Source organism: Azolla caroliniana, unplaced genomic scaffold, assembly GCF_043228905.1.
Source record: "Azolla caroliniana isolate FFs.n. ecotype wild unplaced genomic scaffold, voAzoCaro1.0.p SCAF_7, whole genome shotgun sequence".
NCBI classification, from domain to species: Eukaryota; Viridiplantae; Streptophyta; class Polypodiopsida; order Salviniales; family Salviniaceae; genus Azolla; species Azolla caroliniana.
Genome location: NW_028230442.1, coordinates 7776360 through 7787881, shown reverse-complemented (window position 1 = coordinate 7787881; position 11522 = coordinate 7776360).

The window sequence follows — 11522 nt, the reverse complement described above, 5'->3', positions numbered from 1 at the left end:
AGTACTGGAGGGAACGACCTAGTAGATTCACTAACAACATTTGCAAAGATACTAGGAGTGAACTCCTATGAGGTCTCAAGGGAAGAAAAAAGAAGAGGAACTGAATAAGCGGGTTCGTCAAAGACCATGTTCTCAAAGTCATTTTAGTACTAATAGTACATGAGAATCATGTTCTTCTTGAGTCTTCGAATAAACCAGTAGATCATCCAAATAGATGATCAAACAAATATCCAAGAGATCTCGGAATATATCATTTACCATGTGCTAGAAGACTGTTGGCACATTAGTGAGACCAAATGACATAACCACATACACGAAGTGCCCATATATGGTGCGAAACACGGTCGTCCATTCATCTCTTGGTCGGATCCGTACGAGATTATATGCTCCTCGTAAGTCGATCTTTATGAAGATCTTTGCACCAGTGATCTGTTCTAAAAGACTCGAGATAAGGGGAAGTGCATACCTATTCCTGATGGTCACCTTATTCAACCCACGGTAATCTACGACGAGACGAAGTGATCTATGCTTTTTCTTGACAAAGAAAATGGGTGTGCCGGCTGGAGATTTCGAATGTCGAATGAAACCATTTGCCAAATTATCCTCTATGTAGGCTCGAAGGATTTCAAGCTCGGTTGGTGACCAGTTGTAGATTAGTCCCCAACATGTCTCTTTTCCCGGTTGTAAATCAATGGGACAATCATACGGTCAGTGGTGAGGAACTGTACTGACTTGTACCTTATTGAACATGTCGGCATAATGACGATACTTCTCTGGAAGTTGAGGTGTGGATTCCTCTTTAGTGGTGTTGGAAGGTTTTACTGATACTACGAAGACAAACATTGCTTCCTTGCGTCCTTCCTCACGCAATTGATGTAGCAAAATGGTTGCAATCCTATGAGTAGGTCCTTGGGTTTGTCGATACTAGATTTCTCTTGTTCTCCAATCTATGTCTGGGTTATGTAATTCGAACCATGGTAACCCCAAGACAATTCGATGATCTGGACTACTAATTATATTAAATGATACTACACACACCAAATTATCTAGGACAAGTTCTAACTCGGCTCTGACTCTTCTACGATATTTTAGAAAGCAATGGGACGTCCATCAATAACTACTACAGATGTTGGGCAATAAAGTTTTCTTAGGGATATCAGATGAGACTAATCAACATGAACAAATAAATGGGTAGCTCGCTCCCTAATGAAAAGCTAGACTGGAGCAATTATTCATCTTGGGAGTACAAGATGACCCAATACCTCGTCGGCCAAGGGTATTGGAGCTACATCAACGGCGCTCAAGAAAATCGACCCAAATCAAATAACGCCGACTATGCAACATGGGACCAAGCGACGAGTCGAGTCATGTATTGCTTGGCAACATGTGTCCACGACCACATGCTTAGCCACATTCGAGACGCCTAAAGAAGCGTGGGCGAACTTAAAGAAAATGGTCGCCGCCAACACGACCGCCCAAAAGCATCAACTCCGACAAGAGTTGAACAACATTTGGCAAAAAGACATGTCTGTGTCGGACTACGCCGCCAAGATCAAGAGCATTTGCGACTCACTTGGCTCCATCAAAATAAACGTCGATGAAGACGAGATGGTTCAAGTATGCTTGGGCAGCCTCGCACAATGATTTGATCAATTACGGACGGCAATCTTGGCGAGAGAAAATCCTCCTTCGTTCTTCGACCTTCAATCAATGCTAATGGTTGAAGAGAACCACGTCCAAACCAAAACCAAGACATCAAAAGGAAAAATGTTCTTCTCGAGTTCGGATGGAGGCCGAGGACGAGGTTGAGGCAGTAGAAGAGATCAATTCAGCCCATTACATGAAGGGAACTCAAACCTTCACGGAAGCCATCGAGGAACCTTCGGAAGAAGGGGGAGCTTCCATGCCGAACAAGGCCGGCAAATGAGGCCCGCAACTTGCAACTATTGCGGAAAAATCAGCCACCGCGAGGAGGAATGCCGAAAAAGAAGAAGCGAGTTGGCTTTGACAAGTCGACAAGTCGACAACTCACGAATTATGTCACCAACTCCGAATACGACGATTACGGCGGACTATTCGTAATGAGGCATAGAGTGAACTCTATGTCCGCTTCCAACTCCACAAGCACCTCCAACTCGGAAGACGTGTGGTTCGTTGATTCTGGCGCCTCACATCACATGACATCTCATGAAGAGTGGTTTCGTGATTTACAAACGCCGGATCGACTTGGCTTCATAGAGACGGGAGACAACACCACACATCCCATTCAGGAAAGAAGGCGAACAAAGCTGCATCAAGAATGTCTTGCACATGCCCACAATAACGAAGAATTTGGTCTCAGTCGAATCGTGGAGCAAGGCATACAAGTCCGCTTCAACAACGAAGGTTGTTTCATCGAGAAAGATGGCCAACTCATAGCCAAGGGACGGAGAGATGGTCGAATGTTCATCCTCGATTCGAACAAGGTGAAATCGGGAATGTACGCTAAAGGTCTCAAAACCGAGACAAGCATCGAGTTGTGGCACAAGAGAATCAGCCACATAAACTGACGGGAACCCAACGTTCCTTATGCGCAACGCTCGGCCACAACCGAGGTTAGAATGACACACAGAAAAACGGGAAACAAAACATGATACAAAGGAGAGGAAGATACACACACACTACACAGGAGGTTTACGTGGAAAACCCCAAACTAGGGGAAAAACCATGGCAGCCCACAGGCTGCAAACTGTCACTATGTATGAATGTACAAAACAGTGAGTTCTCGGAGGCAACGACCTCGGACTCATGCTCTTCGCCACAGGCGGCGGTTACAACAGAGGCAATGACCTCTTTCTCTCTCACTCTCACTCTGTACACTATTACGTGCTCTCTTCTTCTTGCACCAACAAGAAAAGTAACAACACACAACTAAAAGTTTGCCCTAAGTCATATTTATACTAATATGACTTTTCGGCTATTTACAAATATAGCCTCGATGGGCTCTCAGAAACATATTTACGAATATGTCTCTTCCTCCGGTTCATACCGGGCCTGCACCATCCGGCTCTCCATAGCCGGGTACTCCTCACCCGGTTCATACCGGGCCTGCACCATCCGGCTCTCCGTAGCCGGGTACTCCTCATCCGGTCCTCACCGGGTCTGTATCATCCGGCTCTCCGTAGCCGGGAACTCCTCATACCGTTTCGGCCTCAGCCTATCGGCCTCGGTCGAGTTTGTTCGTCGGCACTGTTCTTCTTCCTTCCCATCCGGAGGGACCTGTCTCCCAACAAACTCCCCCTTCACTCCTGGATGGGATGTCTTACCAGTCCGATTCTCTTCCGGCATGCATCCAACTTGTCGGGTGTCAGCACTTTGGTCAGCATATCTGATCCGTTCTCGGCCGTGTGGATCTTCGTCAGTGCGAACTCCTGATCATCTACTCTTTCTCGGATCCAGTGATACCTCCGCTGGATATGCTTCATCCGAGAATGGTAGGCCGCATTCTTAGCAAGGTGGATGGCACTTTGACTGTCGCAATAGAGTCGGTATTCCTCTTGTCGTATACCGAGCTCACCGATGAAGTCCTTCATCCATAAGATTTCCTTGCTGGCTTCCACAGCCGCCATGTACTCCGCCTCTGTGGTTGACAATGCAACCGTCTTCTGCAGGCTCGATTGCCACGAAACAACTCCCCCTGCATATGTCATCACATACCCGGATGTAGACCGGTTGGTATCCACATCAGCCGACATGTCCGAATCGGTGAAACCGTCCAGTTGAGGTTTTCCGGAGCCGAATCGGAGGCACATATTTGAACTGCCCTTCAAATACCGAAGTATCCACTTGACCGCGTTCCAGTGCTCCTTGCCGGGATTGCTCATAAACCGGCTCACCACTCCGACTGCGTATCCAATGTCTGGTCGGGTACAAACCATTGCGTACATCAAGCTCCCGACGGCAGAGGCATATGGAATCTTCATCATATCTGCCTTCTCTCCTCTCGTCTTCGGGCTTTGCTTGCCGGACAGCTTGCAGTTTGCCGGAAGTGTCGATCCGACCGGTTTTGCTTCTGACATGTTGAACCGGTGAAGCACCTTTGTCACATACTTCTCCTCTGACAACCATAGTTGCTTCTTTAACCGGTCCCGAATGATGTGCATCCCCAACATCTGTCTTGCCGGACCCAAGTCTTTCATTGAGAAGGTCCGGTTGAGAGCCTTCTTCAACATCCGTATTTTTACTTGGTCTCGTCCGACGATCAACATGTCATCCACGTATAGGAGGAGTATCACGAAGTCCCCTCCTTCGAACTTCTTCACAAACACGCAGTGATCGGCCTGCGTCTTGTGGTACCCTTGATCAGTCATGAAGGAGTCGAACTTCCGGTACCATTGCCGGGGAGCCTGCTTCAGTCCGTACAGGCTCTTCTTCAACCGGCATACCAGGTGCTCCTTCCCTTTCTCCACAAATCCTTCCGGTTGCTGCATGTAGATCTCCTCTTCGAGGTCACCGTGAAGGAATGTCGTCTTCACGTCCAGCTACTCTACCTCGAGGTCCATGCTCGCTGCTATACTCAGCACCATCCGGATGGAGGTCATCTTTACTACCGGGGCAAATATCTCGTCGAAGTCCACGCCCTTCTTCTGCTGGAACCCCTTCACCACGATCCTGGCTTTGTATCTCGGGGGGTTGCCGGCATCTCCCGGTTTCAACTTGTACACCCACTTGTTTCGGAGTGCCCGCTTTCCTTTCGGCAGCTCCACCAATTCGTATGTATGGTTCTCATGCAGGGAATCCATCTCATCCTGCATGGCACTTAACCATTTTCGGCTGTGGGTGTCTTCCTTCGCTTCTTCGAAGCTTTCCGGCTCCCCCTCATCGGTCAGTAGAACATGCTCTGCATCCGGAAATCTCCGGGGCGCCATCTACGTCTTCGGGCTTCGGTAACCGGCTCCTCCATTTGCTCTTCATCCGAATCCGATTTGGGGTCTTGGCCGGTTCCGGTCTCAGCTTCCTCTTCCTCTTCTTCTGCCGGTTCGGTATCCTCACCGTAACCGGCTGGTTCCTCGAGTGCTAACCGGTCTCTTTCCGGTTGGGTCTGCTCATCGTAGAGTCTATCCTTACCGGTCGACTCGGAGTTCATTATCTTCTTCTCCGACTCCTAGTCGGCGAGCGTCTTGTCCTCCATGAAGATAATATCTTGACTCCGGAATACCTTCTTGTCGACCGGGTCCCACTCTCGGTAACCGAACTCATCGTTGTCGTGAAGAATGTGCTTCACGATATAAAAATGAGCTTAAATGTTGTATTTAATAATATTTGAGAGACTTGAACCCACATCCTTATATACGATGTACAATGTACATACCACTAGGCTAGGCTATTTATTTGTAAAAGTGTGTAATAAATGTGCTTCATGATATAAGAATGAAGCTATATATTGTATTAAGTAAAATTGAGGAACTTGAACCCTCAACCTTGTATATCAAGCACAAACCATACACCACTAAGCTAGGTTATTTGTTTTAGGGTTATATCCATCATTATACTTATCCCAATACATGGGAGCTCAAATGAGCATGATGGCTATCATGCATCACATGCAATGCATGTGGCGATCATGCATCAGATGTAACTCATGCATTACATGCATGACATTACCATATGCATGGAAATACTTATAAAAAGAGAGGAAAGGAAAACAAAAGGGGATCAAGGAATCAAGAGAGAGTGAAATAATAATATAATCAATTGAAGAAGACTAGCTCATTGGGTGGAGAACCTCTTGTTTCGAAGTTGAGGTCGTGAGTTCGAATCAAGGGTAGGTAGAGAAAGGGTTCATCTTGCTACCAAACATTGTAAAGTTGGTAAAATCTTGTATTCGTAATACATATCATATACTTTTTTGTCTTAAATCATACTTTGTCTCTATCTTGCGTCTTGAATCATACATTGCCTCTATCTTTTATCTATACTAGTCTCTCTCTCACACATATTACTTTAAACTATTATTCTTCATATCCTTTATCTTCCTAACATTTGCGCGCAAGCCTTATAAAAGTTCCTTCAACTCCCCTTAACCTTAGTCCCTGCGACTTCGCCGCACGAACCACAACTACCCCGACACATTTGGTGAACCCGACGTGAAGGCGGCGACGAGGAGAAATGGAGGAGCAAATGAGGCTTATGTGTACGATGATGGAACAAGTGATGCGGGAACAAGGGATGATGGCAAGCATCGACAAAGCCGTCGACAATATTCTCGCACGAGTAGGAATCTTCGAAGGTATAAATTTAACAAGATTTCTGAAGATTTATAATGAAGAAATGCTTAAACGCGGTGTCGACGAAGCTACAAAAATTAATAGCTTTAGTTGAGTCGCTGCGATTGGGCTACAAGAGAGGATCCAAGAGCTCCAAAGGGAGAATCAGACATGGACAACATTCGAAAGGGCATTACTCAATGAATACAACCTCAACGATATATCAAGGATGACAAGGCGAGCTTTCATGGATTGGGTAGAGTCTAATAAACATTTAAGTGTTTTGGAAGTATTAAAAGAGTTTTCTGAAAGATTTGAGCAACTAAATGTTAGAGATAGAAATATAATAGTACCAGATAAAGTAATATTGTTTCTACAAGCTACTAATATTAAAGACAGGAAGGACTTGGGAATGCTTTTAGAAGATCAGAATAGTCCAAGTGGACTTACCGAAGACTGGGAGGAGGTGAAAAGGGCGTGCGCCCATTTCTGCAAAAGAAAGTTATGGTTTATGGAGTTGCCCGACAGAAATGATGAAGAAACGGGGAACGAGTCGGGAGAAAAGAAAGTAGAAGAATCACTCTTACACGAATTGGTGAAAGGCATGAAAGACTTGTCGATCAAAGTGACAAAGCTAGAATCGGGACAAAGCTCGACTTCATCAAGGCAGGGAGGTGGAATGGTCCGAAGGTGTATGTGGTGTGATAGTATCGACCACCAGAAGAAAGATTGTCAAGAGCATAGGGATGCTCTTAATCGTAATAAAATCTACTATCAAGAGGGCAAGATTCACTCGACAGAGACTCGACAACCACTTCAACTCAACTTCGGGCGAGGAGGAATGAAAAAGCTAATGGAAGATGCCGAGAGAGAAACGACTCAAGCGATACAATCCGTGGCAACCTTAGGGTTGCGCGTAGAAGACTCATATGGTGGATCTGACTTTTGGCAGGGTGTGATGGAGTATGCAAGAAAAGGGAAGGTTCGAGTGGATGAATTAAAAAGAGTGGGAGATGAAATACGAAACTTCACTGGATGGAATGATCCAGTAGACGCGCTATCAGCATTCGCCCAAGTGAATGCACAAGATGTGCTAGTGGAAGAGAAGCGGAAGAGAGCTGAGGAAGCTGATCCGACAAAGAGACATGAGACACGAGAACAAAAGAGAAGGGAGATGGAAAAGGGTGCTATTGAGCCGAAGGAAGCTGATAAAGTAAAAGGAAAGACAGGCCCATCTTTCAAGCTTGCCTCAGACATAGAAACAACGACGGATATAAAAAAGGTACTAGAAACAAGAATATTAAATAGTAAGGTAGAATTTACTTTAAGAGAAGTGTTGGGTATAGCAAAGAAAGAATTTCATGAAGTTATCATAGATATTATTAGAAGGAAGAGACAGGTGACGGAGGAAATTACGGGAGGGTGTGCAGCAACACTCCAAGATTTGTATGGTGGCACCATCAATGCTGCAAGTGTAAAAAACCAGAATGATGTTGGCGTCCATGAAGGGGATAGGAGTCACTATACAAGGGACCATTGGGCTCGAGCAACAACGGAGGCACCTGCAAAAATTGGGGAGCAACAAATTCCATGTATTGCTTTGATCGATCATGGATCAGAGATTAACATGATGTCATCGGAATTTTACGCTCGAGGACGATGGCCGATTGACAAGAATCATGGGTGGAAAATAAGAGCTGCCACAGAAACTACGGAGGATCTATTCGGAGCATGTCCTAGTGTGAAGGTAACAATTGGTGATGTCTCGGTGAATCAAAATTTCTTTGTGCAGGATCGATCAACCTACCCCGTCATCCTTGGCCAGCCCTACATCACCGCAGTGAGGATGGAAACAAAGGTTATTGATGATGGTTCGGCTTTCGCGAGAATCAAGAGTCAAGATGGAAGAAAGACTGTCCAATTCTTAACCGTGAGGCCCAACCATGAAAGAAACAAAGAATGCTTGAGGGAACATCCAATTCAAGAGATGGATGAAGAGTTTTCCCAGGATTTTTAGATAGGGCTTTTACAGGTAGGGGCTGTGATAGCCCGAGCATAAAAGAAAACCCCATAAATAATAATGTAAATAAAGATATTCCTTGTTCAATCTCATCTAATGGTGCTACTTTTATACTAAAAGTAAATAATAATAAAATACAAAATGCTTTCGAGTACTTTAAGTGTTCTGGATTAATAGATGATGATGAAGAAATTCAGGATATGTTTGAAGAATTAAGTTTTGAAGATACAATAACTCATTTGGAAGCAATGGAAGAAGACAACGAAATCCAAGTTCCTGTCCATTCAATCAAGATGTATGAGGTCATTGAAGAAGTTGCTCGAAAGGATCATGAAGCACATGTACTAACAAAGTACAAGACAGTGGAGAAGAAGGTTCGTCCTATTGCTGCTCCACTTCCAGGGGATAGTGAAAAGGCAATCAAAGAAGCAGCCACAGAGCCAATGATCAGAGACCCACGAAAGGTAGGACATGTGTTTACTCCGGAAACAATACAAGGGATGAAAATAGGAGGGGGTGACTTCCTATTACCCGCTGAAGAAAAGCAGTTCAGGGAGATATTAAAAAGGCATGGAAAGGCGTTTGCATTCCAACCGGAGGAAATAGGGTGTGTGGATCTAGAAATTGTGGAGCCCATGGTTATATTCACTATCCCTCATATTCCATGGAACTTTAAGCCAATACCCATGCCTAGGGCTAGAATCCCTCAACTATTAGAACTTTTGAAAGAAAAGATAAGGATGGGTATCTTGGAACCATCGAACGCTCCTTACTCGAGTCGATGGTTCACTGTGTTAAAGAAAGATGGGCGACTCCAATTTATCCAAGATATGCAACCCGTGAATAAGGTAACAATCCGAAACTCGGGAGTAGGGCCAATTGTGGATGAGTTTGCTGAGATGTTTGCAGGAAGAGCTATATATTCAATGGGAGACCTTTATTCCGGGTATGATCAATTTCAACTTGCTATCAAAAGTCGAGATATAACTTCTATCAAGACACCTATAGGGTTAGTACGGATGTGCACCTTGCCGCAAGGAGCGACCAACTCAGTGGCGCATATGATGAATGGAATGAACAAGGTACTTCGTGATTTTATTCCTCATATTACAATGCCTTTTCTAGATGATGTTCCAATTAAGGGATGCAAGGAGGAAGAGAAGAACGAGGAATTGGACGAAAGTGGTTGCCGTCAATTCGTTGCTGATCATATCAAGGATTGTGAGAAGGTGCTATCAAGGATGGAAGAAGTGCATTTGACCTTATCAGGGGCGAAGTCAATATTTGGGGCAAAAGAGATATTAATAGTTGGTCATATGTGTGGCCCGTATGGGAGAAAGCCATCCCCAACCAAGGTCAATGCAATTCAAAATATGCAAGAGGAATGTACATCCATCTCAGAAGTACGAAGGTTTCTGGGGGTATGTGTTTTTTACTGTAAATGGATTCCGCATTATGCCCATTTATCTGAACCTTTATATAGACTCCTAAGAAAAGGAGAGACATTTGAATGGAGTGAAGAGCATTCAGAGGCAATGAAGAAATTGAAGTACTACTTGGCACAAGCTCCACCATTAAAGCAACCAGACTACACCCGGCCCATATATCTCACAGTAGACTCTAGTCCCATTGGAATTGGATGGGTGATAAGCCAACAAGATAGGGAAGAAAGGTATCCAGTCCGATTCGGGGCAAAGGTTCTTAGTGGTCGACAAAGAAAATATGCACAGGTGAAAAGAGAGCTATGAGGGATAGTAACAGCTGTAAAGACAGACAGAGATTACTTAATTGGTGCTGAAGTAATAATAGAAACAGATTGTTTGCCTATTCTGGGTATCATAGCTAATTGTGATATTCCAGATCAAGCCATGTTAAGATGGTGTATTTATATTAGATCAATCAACCCTGAAGTTCGACATATCTCTGGGAATAGAAATGCAGTAGCAGATATGTTATCAAGAGCAAGGTATGAGGAAGAGGAGATTCCAGACTCGGACGATGAGGACAAAGAACAAACAGTCCTTACCACAAGCATTACTCGGGAAGGAGGAATGCAGTTTCTAGAAGAGGAGTATGAAGATGAATTCAAGGAAATAGGAAAATACCTACAAACCCCTGACAAGTATAAAGGTCGATCTGGAAAAGAGTTCGCACAGTTTCGCAAGAAAGCCCATAAGTTCTTCCTGTATGAAGGATATCTATGGCGACATCCGAAAACCAAGACTGGAAACCCGCAAAGAGTAATAGGTTCTGAAGGGCAAAGAAAGGAGATAATCAAAGAGCTGCATGACAAAGAATGGGCTGGTCATCGAGGAGTGTGGGCCACTTTCAGTAAGATTAAAGAACGATTTTGGTGGCCTCGATACTATGAGCAAATAAAAAAGTATGTGGAAACTTGTCCCACTTGTCAATATTATTCAAATGTAAAATTTTGTGATGAATTACACCCAACATACTCACCGGGGGTGCATTACAAGTGGATGATAGATTTGGTAACAATGCCACTTGGAGTAGGACAAAAGAGATACTTGGTTCTTGCTAGAGAAGATCTAACAAATCAAGTGGAAGGTCGTTCATTGAGAACAAAAGGGACATTAGGAGTATGTCAATTCATCTTGGAGGACATTGTTTGTAGATATGGATGTATCGGGAAGATAGTGGCAGATAGGGGAGAACTCAATTCTGCGGAAGCTCAAGATTTTTTCGACAAAATAGGAATTCGGCTTTCTTTGACAACGGCGTACAATCCAGAAGCTAATGGAAAGGTAGAAAGGGGACATGGGCCAATAGTCAAAGCTTTGGCAAAGGCATGTAGAGGACGGGTTAGTGATTGGCCAAAAACCTTACCCTATGCACTATGGGCTGATAGGACAACTCACAGCACTGTTACTGGATATATGCCTGCAGAATTAATCACAGGACAGAAGCCAATAATGCCAATTGAAGAAAAGATAACTACATGGGCTGTGTTGCCTTGGGAATCAGAAATGAGTAGGGAAGATTTACTTGCGGTTCGAATACGACAACTTCAATCAAGGATAGAAGACATAGAAAAAGCAGCTACTAGATTGAAAGAGGCAAGAATCAAGAATAAGGACAGATTTGACAAGATGAAAAGAATACGACCAAGAAAGGTGCAAGAGGGAGATTGGGTATTAGTATATGATAATAGCCTAGATAATCAATACAGTACTATTCGGAAGTTTGCAAAAAGATGGTTTGGACCTTATGAAGTTAGGAAAATAACAGATAAAGCC